Source organism: Lissotriton helveticus, chromosome 7 (assembly GCF_964261635.1).
Source record: "Lissotriton helveticus chromosome 7, aLisHel1.1, whole genome shotgun sequence".
NCBI classification, from domain to species: Eukaryota; Metazoa; Chordata; class Amphibia; order Caudata; family Salamandridae; genus Lissotriton; species Lissotriton helveticus.
Window position 1 is genome coordinate 191558554 of NC_136068.1, and position 24160 is coordinate 191582713.

Genomic DNA, 24160 nt, shown 5'->3' on the forward strand with positions numbered 1-24160 from the left:
CTTTCCCAGACCGGAATCAAGCATCCAAGGACCGGTTTCTGGCTATTAGACTTCATCAGCCTGGATAGCTTGACTCCAGTGGTGTGGAGAGCCTGGGACTCACGTCTGAGCATACCCAGCCCACTCGGGGTGAAAATTGCAAAAAACACAGTTGATGGACAGAATGTAGAACAATGTCATACATTCACCCCAGTACAAGGATCTGGGCCTAAATCCATCATTTTTTTGCACTCCACACCACCCTGGATTATACACTGGCTATATGCAAAACAGCTCTGACCCTGTGCCTCATGGGAACACTCCAGTCCGAACTACCAAGCCATGTCTTTCCCAGACCGGAATCAAGCATCCAAGGACCGGTTTATGGCTATCAGCCTTCATCAGCCTGGATAGCTTGACTCCAGTGGTGTGGAGAGCCTGGGACTCACGTCTGAGCATACCCAGCCCACTCGGGGTGAAAATTGCAAAAAACACAGTTGATGGACAGAATGTAGAACAATGTCATACATTCACCCCAGTACAAGGATCTGGGCCTAAATCCATCATTTATTTGCACTCCACACCACCCTCGGTTAGACACTAGCTATATGCAAATCAGCTCTTACCCTGTGCCTCATGGGAACACTCCAGTCCGAACTACCAAGCCATGTCTTTCCCAGACCGGAATCAAGCATCCAAGGACCGGTTTATGGCTATCAGCCTTCATCAGCCTGGATAGCTTGACTCCAGTGGTGTGGAGAGCCTGGGACTCACGTCTGAGCATACCCAGCCCACTCGGGGTGAAAATTGCAAAAAACACAGTTGATGGACAGAATGTAGAACAATGTCATACATTCACCCCAGTACAAGGATCTGGGCCTAAATCCATCATTTATTTGCACTCCACACCACCCTCGGTTAGACACTGGCTATATGCAAATCAGCTCTTACCCTGTGCCTCATGGGAACACTCCAGTCCGAACTACCAAGCCATGTCTTTCCCAGACAGGAATCAAGCATCTAAGGACCGGTTTCTGGCTATCAGCCTTCATCAGCCTGGATAGCTTGACTCCAGTGATGTGGAGAGCCTGGGACTCACGTCTGAGCATACCCAGCCCACTCGGGGTGAAAATTGCAAAAAACACAGTTGATGGACAGAATGTAGAACAATGTCATACATTCACCCCAGTACAAGGATCTGGGCCTAAATCCATCGTTTTTTTGCACTCCACACCACCCTGGGTTAGACACTGGCTATATGCAAATCAGCTCTGACCCTGTGCCTCATGGGAACAGTCCAGTCCGAACTACCAAGCCATGTCTTTCCCAGACCGGAATCAAGCATCCAAGGACCGGTTTCTGGCTATCAGCCTTCATCAGCCTGGATAGCTTGACTCCAGTGGTGTGGAGAGCCTGGGACTCACGTCTGAGCATACCCAGCCCACTCGGGGAGAAAATTGCAAAAAACACAGTTGATGGACAGAATGTAGAACAATGTCATACATTCACCCCAGTACAACGATCTGGGCCCAAATCCATCATTTGTTTGCATTCCACACCACACTGGATTAGACACTGGCTATATGCAAATCAGCTCTGACCCTGTGCCTCATGGGAACAGTCCAGTCCGAACTACCAAGCCATGTCTTTCCCAGACCGGAATCAAGCATCCAAGGACCGGTTTCTGGCTATCAGCCTGGATAGCTTCACTCCAGGGGTGTGGAGAGCCTGGGACTCACGTCTGAGCATACCCAGCCTACTCGGGGTGAAAATTGCAAAAAACACAGTTGATGGACAGAATGTAGAACAATGTCATACATTCACCCCAGTACAAGGATCTGGGCCTAAATCCATCGTTTTTTTGCACTCCACACCACCCTGGGTTAGACACTGGCTATATGCAAATCAGCTCTGACTCTGTGCCTCATGGGAACAGTCCAGTCCGAACTACCAAGCCATGTCTTTCCCAGACCGGAATCAAGCATCCAAGTACCGGTTTCTGGCAATCAGCCTTCTTCAGCCTGGATAGCTTGACTCCAGTGGTGTGGAGAGCCTGGGACTCACGTCTGAGCATACCCAGCCCACTCGGGGTGAAAATTGCAAAAAACACAGTTGATGGACAGAATGTAGAAGAATGTCATACATTCACCCCAGTACAAGGATCTGGGCCTAAATCCATCGTTTTTTTGCACTCCACACCACCCTGGGTTAGACACTGGGTATATGCAAATCAGCTCTGACCCTGTGCCTCATTTGAACAGTCCAGTCCGAACTACCAAGCCATGTCGTTCCCAGACCGGAATTAAGCATCCAAGGACCGGTATCTGGCTATCAGCCTTCATCAGCCTGGATAGCTTGACTCCAGGGGGGTGGAGAGCCTGGGACTCACGTCTGAGCATACCCAGCCCACTCGGGGTGAAAATTGCAAAAAACACAGTTGATGGACAGAATGTAGAACAATGTCATACATTCACCCCAGTACAAGGATCTGGGCCTAAATCCATTGTGTTTTGTTGCACTCCACACCACCCTGGGTTAGACACTGGCTATATGCAAATTAGCTCTGACCCTGTGCCTCATGAGAACAGTCCAGTCCGAACTACCAAGCCATTTCTTTCCCAGACCGGAATCAAGCATCCAAGGACCGGTTTCTGGCTGTCAGCCTTCATCAGCGTGGATAGCTTGACTCCAGTGGTGTGGAGAGCCTGGGACTCCCGTCTGAGCATACCCAGCCCACTCGGGGTGAAAATTGCAAAAAACACAGTTGATGGACAGAATGTAGAACAATGTCATAGATTCACCCAAGTACAAGGATCTGGGCCTAAATCCATCGTTATTTTGCACTCCACACCACCCTGGGTTAGACACTGGCTATATGAAAATCAGCTCTGACCCTGTGCCTCATTGGAACAGTCCAGTCCGAACTACCAAGCCATGTCTTTCCCAGACCGGAATCAAGCATCCAAGGACAGGTTTATGGCTATCAGCCTTCATCAGCAGGGATAGCTTGACTCCAGTGGTGTGGAGAGCCTGGGACTCACGTCTGAGCATACCCAGCCCACTCGGGGGGAAAATTGCAAAAAACACAGTTGATGGACAGAATGTAGAACAATGTCATACATTCACCCCAGTACAAGGATCTGGGCCTAAATCCATCATTTTTTTGCACTCCACACCACCCTCGGTTAGACACTGGCTATATGCAAATCAGCTCTTACCCTGTGCCTCATGGGAACAGTCCAGTCCGAACTACTAAGCCATGTCTTTCCCAGACAAGCATCCATGGACCGGTTTCTGGCTATCAGCCTTCATCAGCCTGGATAACTTGACTCCAGTGATGTGGAGAGCCTGGGACTCACGTCTGAGCATACCCAGCCCACTCGGGGTGAAAATTGCAAAAAACACAGTTGATGGACAGAATGTAGAACAATGTCATACATTCACCCCAGTACAAGGATCTAGGCCTAAATCCATCGTTTTTTTGCACTCCATACCACCCTGGGTTAGACACTGGCTATATGCAAATCAGCTCTGACCCTGTGCCTCATGGGAACAGACCAGTCCGAACTACCAAGCCATGTCTTTCCCAGACCGGAATCAAGCATCCAAGGACCGGTTTCTGGCTATCAGCCTTCATCAGCCTGGATAGCTTGACTCCAGTGGTGTGGAGAGCCTGGGACTCAGGTCTGAGCATACCCAGCCCACTCGGGGTGAAAACTGCAAAAAACACAGTTGATGGACAGAATGTAGAACAATGTCATACATTCACCCCAGTACAAGGATCTGGGCCTAAATCCATCGTTTTTTTGCACTCCACACCACCCTGGGTTAGACACTGGCTATATGCAAATCAGCTCTGACCCTGTGCCTCATGGGAACAGTCCAGTCCAAACTACCAAGCCATGTCTTTCCCAGACCGGAATCAAGCATCCAAGGACCAGTTTCTGGCTATCAGCCTTCATCAGCCTGGATAGCTTGACTCCAGTGGTGTGGAGAGCCTGGGACTCACGTCTGAGCATACCCAGCCCACTCGGGGAGAAAATTGGAAAAAACACAGTTGATGGACAGAATGTAGAACAATGTCATACATTCACCCCAGTACAACGATCTGGGCCCAAATCCATCATTTTTTTGCATTCCACACCACACTGGGTTAGACACTGGCTATATGCAAATCAGCTCTGACCCTGTGCCTCATGGGAACAGTCCAGTCCGAACTACCAAGCCATGTCTTTCCCAGACAGGAATCAAGCATCCAAGGACCGGTTTCTGGCTATCAGCCTGGATAGCTTCACTCCAGGGGTGTGGAGAGCCTGGGACTCACGTCTGAGCATACCCAGCCTACTCGGGGTGAAAATTGCAAAAAACACAGTTGATGGACAGAATGTAGAACAATGTCATACATTCACCCCAGTACAAGGATCTGGGCCTAAATCCATCGTTTTTTTGCACTCCACACCACCCTGGGTTAGACACTGGCTATATGCAAATCAGCTCTGACTCTGTGCCTCATGGGAACAGTCCAGTCCGAACTACCAAGCCATGTCTTTCCCAGACCGGAATCAAGCATCCAAGGACCGGTTTCTGGCTATCAGCCTGGATAGCTTCACTCCAGGGGTGTGAAAAGCCTGGGACTCACGTCTGAGCATACCCAGCCTACTCGGGGTGAAAATTGCAAAAAACACAGTTGATGGACAGAATGTAGAACAATGTCATACATTCACCCCAGTACAAGGATCTGGGCCTAAATCCATCGTTTATTTGCACTCCACACCACCCTGGGTTAGACACTGGCTATATGCAAATCAGCTCTGACTCTGTGCCTCATGGGAACAGTCCAGTCCGAACTACCAAGCCATGTCTTTCCCAGACCGGAATCAAGCATCCAAGGACCGGTTTCTGGCTATCAGCCTTCATCAGCCTGGATAGCTTGACTCCAGTGGTGTGGAGAGCCTGGGACTCATGTCTGAGCATACCCAGCCCACTCGGGGTGAAAATTGCAAAAAACACAGTTGATGGACAGAATGTAGAACAATGTCATACATTCACCCCAGTAGAAAGGATCTGGGCCTAAATCCATCGTTTTTTTGCACTCCACACCACCCTGGGTTAGACACTGGGTATATGCAAATCAGCTCTGACCCCGTGCCTCATTTGAACAGTCCAGTCCGAACTACCAAGCCATGTCGTTCCCAGACCGGAATCAAGCATCCAAGGACCGGTTTCTGGCTATCAGCCTTCATAAGCCTGGATAACTTGACTCCAGGGGTGTGGAGAGCCTGGGACTCATGTCTGAGCATACCCAGCCCACTCGGGGTGAAAATTGCAAAAAACACAGTTGATGGACAGAATGTAGAACAATGTCATACATTCACCCCAGTACAAGGATCTGGGCCTAAATCCATCATTCTTTTGCACTCCACACCACCCTGGGTTAGACACTGGCTATATGCAAATCAGCTCTGACCCTGTGCCTCATGGGAACAGTCCAGTCCGAACTACCAAGCCATGTCTTTCCCAGACCTGAATCAAGCATCCAAGGACCGGTTTCTGGCTATCAGCCTTCATCAGCCTGGATAGCTTGACTCCAGTGGTGTGGAGAGCCTGGGACTCATGTCTGAGCATACCCAGCCCACTCGGGGTGAAAATTGCAAAAAACACAGTTGATGGACAGAATGTAGAACAATGTCATACATTCACCCCAGTAGAAAGGATCTGGGCCTAAATCCATCGTTTTTTTGCACTCCACACCACCCTGGGTTAGACACTGGGTATATGCAAATCAGCTCTGACCCCGTGCCTCATTTGAACAGTCCAGTCCGAACTACCAAGCCATGTCGTTCCCAGACCGGAATCAAGCATCCAAGGACCGGTTTCTGGCTATCAGCCTTCATCAGCCTGGATAACTTGACTCCAGGGGTGTGGAGAGCCTGGGACTCATGTCTGAGCATACCCAGCCCACTCGGGGTGAAAATTGCAAAAAACACAGTTGATGGACAGAATGTAGAACAATGTCATAGATTCACCCCAGTACAAGGATCTGGGCCTAAATCCATCGTTATTTTGCACTCCACACCACCCTGGGTTAGACACTGGCTATATGAAAATCAGCTCTGACCCTGTGCCTCATGGGAACAGTCCAGTCCGAACTACCAAGCCATGTCTTTCCCAGACCGCAATCAAGCATCTAAGGACAGGTTTATGGCTATCAGCCTTCATCAGCCTGGATAGCTTGACTCCAGTGGTGTGGAGAGCCTGGGACTCACGTCTGAGCATACCCAGCCCACTCGGGGTGAAAATTGCAAAAAACACAGTTGATGGACAGAATGTAGAACAATGTCATACATTCACCCCAGTACAAGGATCTGGGCCTAAATCCATCATTTTTTTGCACTCCACACCACCCTCGGTTAGACACTGGCTATATGCAAATCAGCTCTTACCCTGTGCCTCATGGGAACAGTCCAGTCCGAACTACTACGCCATGTCTTTCCCAGACAAGCATCCAAGGACCGGTTTCTGGCTATCAGCCTTCATCAGCCTGGATAGCTTGACTCCAGTGATGTGGAGAGCCTGGGACTCACGTCTGAGCATACCCAGCCCACTCGGGGTGAAAATTGCAAAAAACACAGTTGATGGACAGAATGTAGAACAATGTCATACATTCACCCCAGTACAAGGATCTAGGCCTAAATCCATCGTTTTTTTTGCACTCCATACCACCCTGGGTTAGACACTGGCTATATGCAAATCAGCTCTGACCCTGTGCCTCATGGGAACAGACCAGTCCGAACTACCAAGCCATGTCTTTCCCAGACCGGAATCAAGCATCCAAGGACCGGTTTCTGGCTATCAGCCTTCATCAGCCTGGATAGCTTGACTCCAGTGGTGTGGAGAGCCTGGGACTCAGGTCTGAGCATATCCAGCCCACTCGGGGTGAAAATTGCAAAAAACACAGTTGATGGACAGAATGTAGAACAATGTCATACATTCACCCCAGTACAAGGATCTGGGCCTAAATCCATCGTTTTTTTGCACTCCACACCACCCTGGGTTAGACACTGGCTATATGCAAATCAGCTCTGACCCTGTGCCTCATGGGAACAGTCCAGTCCGAACTACCAAGCCATGTCTTTCCCAGACCGGAATCAAGCATCCAAGGACCGGTTTCTGGCTATCAGCCTTCATCAGCCTGGATAGCTTGACTCCAGTGGTGGGGAGAGCCTGGGACTCACGTCTGAGCATACCCAGCCCACTCGGGGAGAAAATTGGAAAAAACACAGTTGATGGACAGAATGTAGAACAATGTCATACATTCACCCCAGTACAACGATCTGGGCCCAAATCCATCATTTTTTTGCATTCCACACCACTTTGGGTTAGACACTGGCTATATGCAAATCAGCTCTGACCCTGTGCCTCATGGGAACAGTCCAGTCCGAACTACCAAGCCATGTCTTTCCCAGACCGGAATCAAGCATCCAAGGACCAGTTTCTGGCTATCAGCCTTCATCAGCCTGGATAGCTTGACTCCAGTGGTGTGGAGAGCCTGGGACTCACGTCTGAGCATACCCAGCCCACTCGGGGTGAAAATTGCAAAAAACACAGTTGATGGACAGAATGTAGAACAATGTCATACATTCACCCCAGTACAAGGATCTGGGCCTAAATCCATCATTTATTTGCACTCCACACCACCCTCGGTTAGACACTGGCTATATGCAAATCAGCTCTTACCCTGTGCCTCATGGGAACACTCCAGTCCGAACTACCAAGCCATGTCTTTCCCAGACAGGAATCAAGCATCTAAGGACCGGTTTCTGGCTATCAGCCTTCATCAGCCTGGATAGCTTGACTCCAGTGGTGTGGAGAGAGACTGGGACTCACGTCTGAGCATACCCAGCCCACTCGGGGAGAAAATTGCAAAAAACACAGTTGATGGACAGAATGTAGAACAATGTCATACATTCACCCCAGCACAACGATCTGGGCCCAAATCCATCATTTGTTTGCATTCCACACCACACTGGATTAGACACTGGCTATATGCAAATCAGCTCTGACCCTGTGCCTCATGGGAACAGTCCAGTCCGAACTACCAAGCCATGTCTTTCCCAGACCGGAATCAAGCATCCAAGGACCGGTTTCTGGCTATCAGCCTGGATAGCTTCACTCCAGGGGTGTGGAGAGCCTGGGACTCCCGTCTGAGCATACCCAGCCTACTCGGGGTGAAAATTGCAAAAAACACAGTTGATGGACAGAATGTAGAACAATGTCATACATTCACCCCAGTACAAGGATCTGGGCCTAAATCCATCGTTTTATTGCACTCCACACCACCCTGGGTTAGACACTGGCTATATGCAAATCAGCTCTGACTCTGTGCCTCATGGGAACAGTCCAGTCCGAACTACCAAGCCATGTCTTTCCCAGACCGGAATCAAGCATCCAAGTACCGGTTTCTGGCAATCAGCCTTCTTCAGCCTGGATAGCTTGACTCCAGTGGTGTGGAGAGCCTGGGACTCACGTCTGAGCATACCCAGCCCACTCGGGGTGAAAATTGCAAAAAACACAGTTGATGGACAGAATGTAGAACAATGTCATACATTCACCCCAGTACAAGGATCTGGGCCTAAATCCATCGTTTTTTTGCACTCCACACCACCCTGGGTTAGACACTGGGTATATGCAAATCAGCTCTGACCCTGTGCCTCATTTGAACAGTCCAGTCCGAACTACCAAGCCATGTCGTTCCCAGACCGGAATTAAGCATCCAAGGACCGGTATCTGGCTATCAGCCTTCATCAGCCTGGATAGCTTGACTCCAGGGGTGTGGAGAGCCTGGGACTCACGTCTGAGCATACCCAGCCCACTCGGGGTGAAAATTGCAAAAAACACAGTTGATGGACAGAATGTAGAACAATGTCATACATTCACCCCAGTACAAGGATCTGGGCCTAAATCCATCATTCTTTTGCACTCCACACCACCCTGGGTTAGACACTGGCTATATGCAAATCAGCTCTGACCCTGTGCCTCATGGGAACAGTCCAGTCCGAACTACCAAGCCATGTCTTTCCCAGACCGGAATCAAGCATCCAAGGACCGGTTTCTGGCTATCAGCCTTCATCAGCCTGGATAGCTTGACGCCAGTTGTGTGGAGAGCCTGGGACTCACGTCGGGGTGAAAATTGCAAAAAACACAGTTGATGGACAGAATGTAGAACAATGTCATACATTCACCCCAGTACAAGGATCTGGGCCTAAATCCATCGTGTTTTGTTGCACTCCACACCACCCTGGGTTAGACACTGGCTATATGCAAATTAGCTCTGACCCTGTGCCTCATGGGAACAGTCCAGTCCGAACTACCAAGCCATTTCTTTCCCAGACCGGAATCAAACATCCAAGGACCGGTTTCTGGCTGTCAGCCTTCATCAGCCTGGATAGCTTGACTCCAGTGGTGTGGAGAGCCTGGGACTCACGTCTGAGCATACCCAGCCCACTCGGGGTGAAAATTGCAAAAAACACAGTTGATGGACAGAATGTAGAACAATGTCATAGATTCACCCCAGTACAAGGATCTGGGCCTAAATCCATCGTTATTTTGCACTCCACACCACCCTGGGTTAGACACTGGCTATATGAAAATCAGCTCTGACCCTGTGCCTCATTGGAACAGTCCAGTCCGAACTACCAAGCCATGTCTTTCCCAGACCGGAATCAAGCATCCAAGGACAGGTTTATGGCTATCAGCCTTCATCAGCAGGGATAGCTTGACTCCAGTGGTGTGGAGAGCCTGGGACTCACGTCTGAGCATACCCAGCCCACTCGGGGTGAAAATTGCAAAAAACACAGTTGATGGACAGAATGTAGAACAATGTCATACATTCACCCCAGTACAAGGATCTGGGCCTAAATCCATCATTTTTTTGCACTCCACACCACCCTCGGTTAGACACTGGCTATATGCAAATCAGCTCTTACCCTGTGCCTCATGGGAACAGTCCAGTCCGAACTACTAAGCCATGTCTTTCCCAGACAAGCATCCAAGGACCGGTTTCTGGCTATCAGCCTTCATCAGCCTGGATAGCTTGACTCCAGTGATGTGGAGAGCCTGGGACTCACGTCTGAGCATACCCAGCCCACTCGGGGTGAAAATTGCAAAAAACACAGTTGATGGACAGAATGTAGAACAATGTCATACATTCACCCCAGTACAAGGATCTAGGCCTAAATCCATCGTTTTTTTGCACTCCATACCACCCTGGGTTAGACACTGGCTATATGCAAATCAGCTCTGACCCTGTGCCTCATGGGAACAGACCAGTCCGAACTACCAAGCCATATCTTTCCCAGACCGGAATCAAGCACCAAAGGACCGGTTTCTGGCTATCAGCCTTCATCAGCCTGGATAGCTTCACTCCAGTGGTGTGGAGAGCCTGGGACTCAGGTCTGAGCATACCCAGCCCACTCGGGGTGAAAACTGCAAAAAACACAGTTGATGGACAGAATGTAGAACAATGTCATACATTCACCCCAGTACAAGGATCTGGGCCTAAATCCATCGATTTTTTGCACTCCACACCACCCTGTGTTAGACACTGGCTATATGCAAATCAGCTCTGACCCTGTGCCTCATGGGAACAGTCCAGTCCGAACTACCAAGCCATGTCTTTCCCAGACCGGAATCAAGCATCCAAGGACCAGTTTCTGGCTATCAGCCATCATCAGCCTGGATAGCTTGACTCCAGTGGTGTGGAGAGCCTGGGACTCACGTCTGAGCATACCCAGCCCACTCGGGGAGAAAATTGGAAAAAACACAGTTGATGGACAGAATGTAGAACAATGTCATACATTCACCCCAGTACAACGATCTGGGCCCAAATCCATCATTTTTTTGCATTCCACACCACACTGGGTTAGACACTGGCTATATGCAAATCAGCTCTGACCCTGTGCCTCATGGGAACAGTCCAGTCCGAACTACCAAGCCAGGTCTTTCCCAGACAGGAATCAAGCATCCAAGGACCGGTTTCTGGCTATCAGCCTGGATAGCTTCACTCCAGGGGTGTGGAGAGCCTGGGACTCACGTCTGAGCATACCCAGCCTACTCGGGGTGAAAATTGCAAAAAACACAGTTGATGGACAGAATGTAGAACAATGTCATACATTCACCCCAGTACAAGGTTCTGGGCCTAAATCCATCGTTTTTTTGCACTCCACACCACCCTGGGTTAGACACTGGCTATATGCAAATCAGCTCTGACTCTGTGCCTCATGGGAACAGTCCAGTCCGAACTACCAAGCCATGTCTTTCCCAGACCGGAATCAAGCATCCAAGGACCGGTTTCTGGCTATCAGCCTGGATAGCTTCACTCCAGGGGTGTGAAAAGCCTGGGACTCACGTCTGAGCATACCCAGCCTACTCGGGGTGAAAATTGCAAAAAACACAGTTGATGGACAGAATGTAGAACAATGTCATACATTCACCCCAGTACAAGGATCTGGGCCTAAATCCATCATTTATTTGCACTCCACACCACCCTGGGTTAGACACTGGCTATATGCAAATCAGCTCTGACTCTGTGCCTCATGGGAACAGTCCAGTCCGAACTACCAAGCCATGGCTTTCCCAGACCGGAATCAAGCATCCAAGGACCGGTTTCTGGCTATCAGCCTTCATCAGCCTGGATAGCTTGACTCCAGTGGTGTGGAGAGCCTGGGACTCACGTCTGAGCATACCCAGCCCACTCGGGGTGAAAATTGCAAAAAACACAGTTGATGGACAGAATGTAGAACAATGTCATACATTCACCCCAGTAGAAAGGATCTGGGCCTAAATCCATCGTTTTTTTGCACTCCACACCACCCTGGGTTAGACACTGGGTATATGCAAATCAGCTCTGACCCCGTGCCTCATTTGAACAGTCCAGTCCGAACTACCAAGCCATGTCGTTCCCAGACCGGAATCAAGCATCCAAGGACCGGTTTCTGGCTATCAGCCTTCATCAGCCTGGATAACTTGACTCCAGGGGTGTGGAGAGCCTGGGACTCATGTCTGAGCATACCCAGCCCACTCGGGGTGAAAATTGCAAAAAACACAGTTGATGGACAGAATGTAGAACAATGTCATACATTCACCCCAGTACAAGGATCTGGGCCTAAATCCATCATTCTTTTGCACTCCACACCACCCTGGGTTAGACACTGGCTATATGCAAATCAGCTCTGACCCTGTGCCTCATGGGAACAGTCCAGTCCGAACTACCAAGCCATGTCTTTCCCAGACCGGAATCAAGCATCCAAGGACCGGTTTCTGGCTATCAGCCTTCATCAGCCTGGATAGCTTGACTCCAGTGGTGTGGAGAGCCTGGGACTCACGTTGGGGTGAAAATTGCAAAAAACACAGTTGATGGACAGAATGTAGAACAATGTCATAGATTCACCCCAGTACAAGGATCTGGGCCTAAATCCATCGTTATTTTGCACTCCACACCACCCTGGGTTAGACACTGGCTATATGAAAATCAGCTCTGACCCTGTGCCTCATGGGAACAGTCCAGTCCGAACTACCAAGCCATGTCTTTCCCAGACCGGAATCAAGCATCCAAGGACAGGTTTATGGCTATCAGCCTTCATCAGCCTGGATAGCTTGACTCCAGTGGTGTGGAGAGCCTGGGACTCACGTCTGAGCATACCCAGCCCACTCGGGGTGAAAATTGCAAAAAACACAGTTGATGGACAGAATGTAGAACAATGTCATACATTCACCCCAGTACAAGGATCTGGGCCTAAATCCATCATTTTTTTGCACTCCACACCACCCTCGGTTAGACACTGGCTATATGCAAATCAGCTCTTACCCTGTGCCTCATGGGAACAGTCCAGTCCGAACTACTAAGCCATGTCTTTCACAGACAAGCATCCAAGGACCGGTTTCTGGCTATCAGCCTTCATCAGCCTGGATAGCTTGACTCCAGTGATGTGGAGAGCCTGGGACTCACGTCTGAGCATACCCAGCCCACTCGGGGTGAAAATTGCAAAAAACACAGTTGATGGACAGAATGTAGAACAATGTCATACATTCACCCCAGTACAAGGATCTAGGCCTAAATCCATCGTTTTTTTGCACTCCATACCACCCTGGGTTAGACACTGGCTATATGCAAATCAGCTCTGACCCTGTGCCTCATGGGAACAGACCAGTCCGAACTACCAAGCCATGTCTTTCCCAGACCGGAATCAAGCATCCAAGGACCGGTTTCTGGCTATCAGCCTTCATCAGCCTGGATAGCTTGACTCCAGTGGTGTGGAGAGCCTGGGACTCAGGTCTGAGCATATCCAGCCCACTCGGGGTGAAAATTGCAAAAAACACAGTTGATGGACAGAATGTAGAACAATGTCATACATTCACCCCAGTACAAGGATCTGGGCCTAAATCCATCGTTTTTTTGCACTCCACACCACCCTGGGTTAGACACTGGCCATATGCAAATCAGCTCTGACCCTGTGCCTCATGGGAACAGTCCAGTCCGAACTACCAAGCCATGTCTTTCCCAGACCGGAATCAAGCATCCAAGGACCGGTTTCTGGCTATCAGCCTTCATCAGCCTGGATAGCTTGACTCCAGTGGTGTGGAGAGCCTGGGACTCACGTCTGAGCATACCCAGCCCACTCGGGGAGAAAATTGGAAAAAACACAGTTGATGGACAGAATGTAGAACAATGTCATACATTCACCCCAGTACAACGATCTGGGCCCAAATCCATCATTTTTTTGCATTCCACACCACTTTGGGTTAGACACTGGCTATATGCAAATCAGCTCTGACCCTGTGCCTCATGGGAACAGTCCAGTCCGAACTACCAAGCCATGTCTTTCCCAGACCGGAATCAAGCATCCAAGGACCAGTTTCTGGCTATCAGCCTTCATCAGCCTGGATAGCTTGACTCCAGTGGTGTGGAGAGCCTGGGACTCACGTCTGAGCATACCCAGCCCACTCGGGGTGAAAATTGCAAAAAACACAGTTGATGGACAGAATGTAGAACAATGTCATACACTCACCCCAGTACAAGGATCTGGGCCTAAATCCATCGTTTTTTTGCACTCCACACCACCCTGGGTTAGACACTGGGTATATGCAAATCAGCTCTGACCCCGTGCCTCATTTGAACAGTCCAGTCCGAACTACCAAGCCATGTCGTTCCCAGACCGGAATCAAGCATCCAAGGACCGGTTTCTGGCTATCAGCCTTCATCAGCCTGGATAACTTGACTCCAGGGGTGTGGAGAGCCTGGGGCTCATGTCTGAGCATACCCAGCCCACTCGGGGTGAAAATTGCAATAAACACAGTTGATGGACAGAATGTAGAACAATGTCATACATTCACCCCAGTACAAGGATCTGGGCCTAAATCCATCATTCTTTTGCACTCCACACCACCCTGGGTTAGACACTGGCTATATGCAAATCAGCTCTGACCCTGTGCCTCATGGGAACAGTCCAGTCCGAACTACCAAGCCATGTCTTTCCCAGACCGGAATCAAGCATCCAAGGACCGGTTTCTGGCTATCAGCCTTCATCAGCCTGGATAGCTTGACTCCAGTGGTGTGGAGAGCCTGGGACTCACGTCGGGGTAAAAATTGCAAAAAACACAGTTGATGGACAGAATGTAGAACAATGTCATAGATTCACCCCAGTACAAGGATCTGGGCCTAAATCCATCGTTATTTTGCACTCCACACCACCCTGGGTTAGACACTGGCTATATGAAAATCAGCTCTGACCCTGTGCCTCATGGGAACAGTCCAGTCCGAACTACCAAGCCATGTCTTTCCCAGACCGGAATCAAGCATCCAAGGACAGGTTTATGGCTATCAGCCTTCATCAGCCTGGATAGCTTGACTCCAGTGGTGTGGAGAGCCTGGGACTCACGTCTGAGCATACCCAGCCCACTCGGGGTGAAAATTGCATAAAACACAGTTGATGGACAGAATGTAGAACAATGTCATACATTCACCCCAGTACAAGGATCTGGGCCTAAATCCATCATTTTTTTGCACTCCACACCACCCTCGGTTAGACACTGGCTATATGCAAATCAGCTCTTACCCTGTGCCTCATGGGAACAGTCCAGTCCGAACTACTAAGCCATGTCTTTCCCAGACAAGCATCCAAGGACCGGTTTCTGGCTATCAGCCTTCATCAGCCTGGATAGCTTGACTCCAGTGATGTGGAGAGCCTGGGACTCACGTCTGAGCATACCCAGCCCACTCGGGGTGAAAATTGCAAAAAACACAGTTGATGGACAGAATGTAGAACAATGTCATACATTCACCCCAGTACAAGGATCTAGGCCTAAATCCATCGTTTTTTTGCACTCCATACCACCCTGGGTTAGACACTGGCTATATGCAAATCAGCTCTGACCCTGTGCCTCATGGGAACAGACCAGTCCGAACTACCAAGCCATGTCTTTCCCATACCGGAATCAAGCATCCAAGGACCGGTTTCTGGCTATCAGCCTTCATCAGCCTGGATAGCTTGACTCCAGTGGTGTGGAGAGCCTGGGACTCAGGTCTGAGCATATCCAGCCCACTCGGGGTGAAAATTGCAAAAAACACAGTTGATGGACAGAATGTAGAACAATGTCATACATTCACCCCAGTACAAGGATCTGGGCCTAAATCCATCGTTTTTTTGCACTCCACACCACCCTGGGTTAGACACTGGCTATATGCAAATCAGCTCTGACCCTGTGCCTCATGGGAACAGTCCAGTCCGAACTACCAAGCCATGTCTTTCCCAGATCGGAATCAAGCACCCAAGGACCAGTTTCTGGCTATCAGCCTTCATCAGCCTGGATAGCTTGACTCCAGTGGTGTGGAGAGCCTGGGACTCACGTCTGAGCATACCCAGCCCACTCGGGGAGAAAATTGGAAAAAACACAGTTGATGGACAGAATGTAGAACAATGTCATACATTCACCCCAGTACAACGATCTGGGCCCAAATCCATCATTTTTTTGCATTCCACACCACTTTGGGTTAGACACTGGCTATATGCAAATCAGCTCTGACCCTGTGCCTCATGGGAACAGTCCAGTCCGAACTACCAAGCCATGTCTTTCCCAGACCGGAATCAAGCATCCAAGGACCGGTTTCTGGCTATCAGCCTGGATAGCTTCACTCCAGGGGTGTGGAGAGCCTGGGACTCACGTCTGAGCATACCCAGCCTACTCGGGGTGAAAATTGCAAAAAACACAGCTGATGGACAGAATGTAGAACAATGTCATACATTCACCCCAGTACAAGGATCTGGGCCTAAATCCATCGTTTTTTTGCACTCCACACCACCCTGGGTTAGACACTGGCCATATGCAAATCAGCTCTGACCCTGTGCCTCATGGGAACAGTCCAGTCCGAACTACCAAGCCATGTCTTTCCCAGACCGGAATCAAGCATCCAAGGACCGGTTTCTGGCTATCAGCCTTCATCAGCCTGGATAGCTTGACTCCAGTGGTGTGGAGAGCCTGGGACTCACGTCTGAGCATACCCAGCCCACTCGGGGAGAAAATTGGAAAAAACACAGTTGATGGACAGAATGTAGAACAATGTCATACATTCACCCCAGTACAACGATCTGGGCCCAAATCCATCATTTTTTTGCATTCCACACCACTTTGGGTTAGACACTGGCTATATGCAAATCAGCTCTGACCCTGTGCCTCATGGGAACAGTCCAGTCCGAACTACCAAGCCATGTCTTTCCCAGACCGGAATCAAGCATCCAAGGACCAGTTTCTGGCTATCAGCCTTCATCAGCCTGGATAGCTTGACTCCAGTGGTGTGGAGAGCCTGGGACTCACGTCTGAGCATACCCAGCCCACTCGGGGTGAAAATTGCAAAAAACACAGTTGATGGACAGAATGTAGAACAATGTCATACACTCACCCCAGTACAAGGATCTGGGCCTAAATCCATCGTTTTTTTGCACTCCACACCACCCTGGGTTAGACACTGGGTATATGCAAATCAGCTCTGACCCCGTGCCTCATTTGAACAGTCCAGTCCGAACTACCAAGCCATGTCGTTCCCAGACCGGAATCAAGCATCCAAGGACCGGTTTCTGGCTATCAGCCTTCATCAGCCTGGATAACTTGACTCCAGGGGTGTGGAGAGCCTGGGGCTCATGTCTGAGCATACCCAGCCCACTCGGGGTGAAAATTGCAATAAACACAGTTGATGGACAGAATGTAGAACAATGTCATACATTCACCCCAGTACAAGGATCTGGGCCTAAATCCATCATTCTTTTGCACTCCACACCACCCTGGGTTAGACACTGGCTATATGCAAATCAGCTCTGACCCTGTGCCTCATGGGAACAGTCCAGTCCGAACTACCAAGCCATGTCTTTCCCAGACCGGAATCAAGCATCCAAGGACCGGTTTCTGGCTATCAGCCTTCATCAGCCTGGATAGCTTGACTCCAGTGGTGTGGAGAGCCTGGGACTCACGTCGGGGTAAAAATTGCAAAAAACACAGTTGATGGACAGAATGTAGAACAATGTCATAGATTCACCCCAGTACAAGGATCTGGGCCTAAATCCATCGTTATTTTGCACTCCACACCACCCTGGGTTAGACACTGGCTATATGAAAATCAGCTCTGACCCTGTGCCTCATGGGAACAGTCCAGTCCGAACTACCAAGCCATGTCTTTCCCAGACCGGAATCAAGCATCCAAGGACAGGTTTATGGCTATCAGCCTTCATCAGCCTGGATAGCTTGACTCCAGTGGTGTGGAGAGCCTGGGACTCACGTCTGAGCATACCCAGCCCACTCGGGGTGAAAATTGCATAAAACACAGTTGATGGACAGAATGTAGAACAATGTCATACATTCACCCCAGTACAAGGATCTGGGCCTAAATCCATCATTTTTTTGCACTCCACACCACCCTCGGTTAGACACTGGCTATATGCAAATCAGCTCTTACCCTGTGCCTCATGGGAACAGTCCAGTCCGAACTACTAAGCCATGTCTTTCCCAGACAAGCATCCAAGGACCGGTTTCTGGCTATCAGCCTTCATCAGCCTGGATAGCTTGACTCCAGTGATGTGGAGAGCCTGGGACTCACGTCTGAGCATACCCAGCCCACTCGGGGTGAAAATTGCAAAAAACACAGTTGATGGACAGAATGTAGAACAATGTCATACATTCACCCCAGTACAAGGATCTAGGCCTAAATCCATCGTTTTTTTGCACTCCATACCACCCTGGGTTAGACACTGGCTATATGCAAATCAGCTCTGACCCTGTGCCTCATGGGAACAGACCAGTCCGAACTACCAAGCCATGTCTTTCCCATACCGGAATCAAGCATCCAAGGACCGGTTTCTGGCTATCAGCCTTCATCAGCCTGGATAGCTTGACTCCAGTGGTGTGGAGAGCCTGGGACTCAGGTCTGAGCATATCCAGCCCACTCGGGGTGAAAATTGCAAAAAACACAGTTGATGGACAGAATGTAGAACAATGTCATACATTCACCCCAGTACAAGGATCTGGGCCTAAATCCATCGTTTTTTTGCACTCCACACCACCCTGGGTTAGACACTGGCTATATGCAAATCAGCTCTGACCCTGTGCCTCATGGGAACAGTCCAGTCCGAACTACCAAGCCATGTCTTTCCCAGATCGGAATCAAGCACCCAAGGACCAGTTTCTGGCTATCAGCCTTCATCAGCCTGGATAGCTTGACTCCAGTGGTGTGGAGAGCCTGGGACTCACGTCTGAGCATACCCAGCCCACTCGGGGAGAAAATTGGAAAAAACACAGTTGATGGACAGAATGTAGAACAATGTCATACATTCACCCCAGTACAACGATCTGGGCCCAAATCCATCATTTTTTTGCATTCCACACCACTTTGGGTTAGACACTGGCTATATGCAAATCAGCTCTGACCCTGTGCCTCATGGGAACAGTCCAGTCCGAACTACCAAGCCATGTCTTTCCCAGACCGGAATCAAGCATCCAAGGACCGGTTTCTGGCTATCAGCCTGGATAGCTTCACTCCAGGGGTGTGGAGAGCCTGGGACTCACGTCTGAGCATACCCAGCCTACTCGGGGTGAAAATTGCAAAAAACACAGCTGATGGACAGAATGTAGAACAATGTCATACATTCACCCCAGTACAAGGATCTGGGCCTAAATCCATCGTTTTTTTGCACTCCACACCACCCTGGGTTAGACACTGGCTATATGCAAATCAGCTCTGACTCTGTGCCTCATGGGAACAGTCCAGTCCGAACTACCAAGCCATGTCTTTCCCAGACCGGAATCAAGCATCCAAGGACCGGTTTTTGGCTATCAGCCTGGATAGCTTCACTCCAGGGGTGTGGAGAGCCTGGGACTCACGTCTGAGCATACCCAGCCTACTCGGGGTGAAAATTGCAAAAAACACAGTTGATGGACAGAATGTAGAACAATGTCATACGTTCACCCCAGTACAAGGATCTGGGCCTAAATCCATCGTTTTTTTGCACTCCACACCACCCTGGGTTAGACACTGGCTATATGCAAATCAGCTCTGACTCTGTGCCTCATGGGAACAGTCCAGTCCGAACTACCAAGCCATGTCTTTCCCAGACCGGAATCAAGCATCCAAGGACCGGTTTCTGGCTATCAGCCTTCATCAGCCTGGATAGCTTGACTCCAGTGGTGTGGAGAGCCTGGGACTCACGTCTGAGCATACCCAGCCCACTCGGGGTGAAAATTGCAAAAAACACAGTTGATGGACAGATTGTAGAACAATGTCATACATTCACCCCAGTACAAGGATCTGGGCCTAAATCCATCGTTTTTTTGCACTCCACACCACCCTGGGTTAGACACTGGGTATATGCAAATCAGCTCTGACCCCGTGCCTCATTTGAACAGTCCAGTCCGAACTACAAAGCCATGTCGTTCCCAGACCAGAATCAAGCATCCAAGGACCGGTTTCTGGCTATCAGCCTTCATCAGCCTGGATAACTTGACTCCAGGGATGTGGAGAGCCTGGGACTCATGTCTGAGCATACCCAGCCCACTCGGGGTGAAAATTGCAAAAAACACAGTTGATGGACAGAATGTAGAACAATGTCATACATTCACCCCAGTACAAGGATCTGGGCCTAAATCCATCATTCTTTTGCACTCCACCCCACCCTGGGTTAGACACTGGCTATATGCAAATCAGCTCTGACCCTGTGCCTCATGGGAACAGTCCAGTCCGAACTACCAAGCCATGTCTTTCCCAGACCGGAATCAAGCATCCAAGGACCGGTTTCTGGCTATCAGCCTTCATCAGCCTGGATAGCTTGACTCCAGTGGTGTGGAGAGCCTGGGACTCACGTCTGAGCATACCCAGCCCACTCGGGGTGAAAATTGCAAAAAACACAGTTGATGGACAGAATGTAGAACAATGTCATACATTCACCCCAGTACAAGGATCTGGGCCTAAATCCATCGTTTTTTTGCACTCCATACCACCCTGGGTTAGACACTGGCTATATGCAAATCAGCTCTGACCCTGTGCCTCATGGGAACAGTCCAGTCCGAGCTACCAAGCCATGTCTTTCCCAGACCGGAATCATGCATCCAAGGACCAGTTTCTGGCTATCAGCCTTCATCATCCTGGATAGCTTGACTCCAGTGGTGTGGAGAGCCTGGGACTCACTTCTGAGCATACCCAGCCCACTCGGGGTGAAAATTGCAAAAAACACAGTTGATGGACAGAATGTAGAACAATGTCATACATTCACCCCAGTACAAGGATCTGGGCCTAAATCCATCGTTTTTTTGCACTCCACACCACCCTGGGTTAGACACTGGCTATATGCAAATCAGCTCTGACCCTGTGCTTCATGGGAACAGTCCAGTCCGAACTACCAAGCCATGTCTTTCCCAGACCGGAATCAAGCATCCAAGGACCGGTTTCTGGCTATCAGCCTTCATCAGCCTGGATAGCTTGACTCCAGTGGTGTGGAGAGCCTGGGACTCACGTCTGAGCATACCCAGTCCACTCGGGGAGAAAATTGGAAAAAACACAGTTGATGGACAGAATGTAGAACAATGTCATACATTCACCCCAGTACAACGATCTGGGCCCAAATCCATCATTTTTTTGCATTCCACACCACACTGGGTTAGACACTGGCTATATGCAAATCAGCTCTGACCCTGTGCCTCATGGGAACAGTCCAGTCCGAACTACCAAGCCATGTCTTTCCCAGACCGGAATCAAGCATCCAAGGACCGGTTTCTGGCTATCAGCCTGGATAGCTTCACTCCAGGGGTGTGGAGAGCCTGGGACTCACGTCTGAGCATACCCAGCCTACTCGGGGTGAAAATTGCAAAAAACACAGTTGATGGACAGAATGTAGAACAATGTCATACATTCACCCCAGTACAAGGATCTGGGCCTAAATCCATCGTTTTTTTGCACTCCACACCACCCTGGGTTAGACACTGGCTATATGCAAATCAGCTCTGACTCTGTGCCTCGTGGGAACAGTCCAGTCCAAACTACCAAGCCATGTCTTTCCCAGACCGGAATCAAGCATCCAAGGACCGGTTTCTGGCTAACTGCCTGGATAGCTTCACTCCAGGGGTGTGGAGAGCCTGGGATTCACGTCTGAGCATACCAAGCCTACTCGGGGTGAAAATTGCAAAAAACACAGTTGATGGACAGAATGTAGAACAATGTCATACATTCACCCCAGTACAAGGATCTGGGCCTAAATCCATCGTTTTTTTGCACTCCACACCACCCTGGGTTAGACACTGGCTATAAGCAAATCAGCTCTGACTCTGTGCCTCATGGGAACAGTCCAGTCCGAACTACCAAGCCATGTCTTTCCCAGACCGGACTCAAGCATCCAAGGACCGGTTTCTGGCTATCAGCCTTCATCAGCCTGGATAGCTTGACTCCAGTGGTGTGGAGAGCCTGGGACTCACGTCTGAGCATACTCAGCCCACTCGGGGTGAAAATTGAAAATAACACAGTTGATGGACAGAATGTAGAACAATGTCATACATTCACCCCAGTACAAGGATCTGGGCCTAAATCCATTGTTTTTTTGCACTCCACACCACCCTGGGTTAGACACTGGCTATATGCAAATCAGCTCTGACCCTGTGCCTCATGGGAGCAGTCCAGTCCAAACTACCAAGCCATGTCTTTCCCAGACCGGAATCAAGCATCCAAGGACCGGTTTCTGGGTATCAGCCTTCATCAGCCTGGATAGCTTGACTCCAGTGGTGTGGAGAGCCAGGGACTCACATCTGAGCATACCCAGCCCACTCGGGGTGAAAATTGCAAAATACACAGTTGATGGACAGAATGTAGAACAATGTCATACATTCACCCCAGTACAAGGATCTGGGCCTAAATCCATCGTTTTTTTTGCACTCCAAACCACCCTCGGTTAGACACTGGCTATATGCAAATCAGCTCTGACCCTGTGCCTCATGGGAACAGTCCGGGTCGAACTACCTAGCCATGTCTTTCCCAGACCGGAATCAAGCATCCAAGGACCGGTTTCTGGCTATCAGCCTTCATCAGCCTGGATAGCTTGACTCCAGTGGTGTGGAGAGCCTGGGACTCATGTCTGAGCATACCCAGCCCACTCGGGGTGAAAATTGTAAAAAACACAGTTGATGGACAGAATGTAGAACAATGTCATACATTCACCCAAGTACAAGGATCTGGGCCTAAATCCATCGTTTTTTTGCACTCCACACCACCCTGGGTTAGACACTGGCTATCTGCAAATCAGCTCTGACCCTGTGCCTCATGGGAACAGTCCAGTCCGAACTACCAAGCCATGTCTTTCCCAGACCTGAATCAAGCATCCAAGGACCGGTTTCTGGCTATCAGCCTTCATCAGCCTGGATAGCTTGACTCCAGTGGTGTGGAGAGCCTGCGACTCACGTCGGGGTGAAAATTGCAAAAAACACAGTTGATGGACAGAATGTAGAACAATGTCATACATTCACCCCAGTACAAGGACCTGGGCCTAAATCCATTGTTTTTTTGCACTCCACACCACCCTGGGTTAGACACTGGCTTGTTGCAAATCAGCTCTGACCCTGTGCCTCATGGGAGCAGTCCAGTCCAAACTACCAAGCCATGTCTTTCCCAGACCGGAATCAAGCATCCAAGGACCGGTTTCTGGGTATCAGCCTTCATCAGCCTGGATAGCTTGACTCCAGTGGTGTGGAGAGCCAGGGACTCACATCTGAGCATACCCAGCCCACTCGGGGTGAAAATTGCAAAATACACAGTTGATGGACAGAATGAAGAACAATGTCATACATTCACCCCAGTACAAGGATCTGGGCCTAAATCCATCGTTTTTTTGCACTCCACACCACCCTGGGTTAGACACTGGCTATATGCAAATCAGCTCTGACCCTGTGCCTCATGGGAACAGTCCAGTCCGAACTACCAAGCCATGTCTTTCCCAGACCGGACTCAAGCATCCAAGGACCGGTTTCTGGCTATCAGCCTTCATCAGCCTGGATAGCTTGACTTCAGTGGTGTGGAGAGCCTGGGACTGACGTCTGAGCATACCCAGCCCACTCGGGGTGAAAATTGCAAAAAACACAGTTGATGGACAGAATGTAGAACAATGTCATACATTCACCCCAGTACAAGGATCTGGGCCTAAATCCATCGTTTTTTTGCACTCCACACCACCCTGGGTTAGACACTGGCTATATGCAAATCAGCTCTGACCCTGTGCCTCATGGGAACAGTCCAGTCTGAACTACCAAGCCATGTCTTTCCCAGACCGGAATCAAGCATCCAAGGACCGGTTTCTGGCTATCAGCCTTCATCAGCCTGGATAGCTTGACTCCAGTGGTGTGGAGAGCCTGGGACTCACGTCTGAGCATACCCAGCCATTCGGGGTGAAAATTGCAAAAAACACAGTTGATGGACAAAATGTAGAACAATGTCATACATTCACCCCAGTACAAGGATCTGGGCCTAAATCCATCGTTTTTTTGCACTCCACATCACCCTGGGTTAGACACTGGCTATATGCAAATCAGCTCTGACCCTGTGCCTCATGGGAACAGTCCAGTCCGAACTACCAAGCCATGTCTTTCCCAGACCGGAATCAAGCATCCA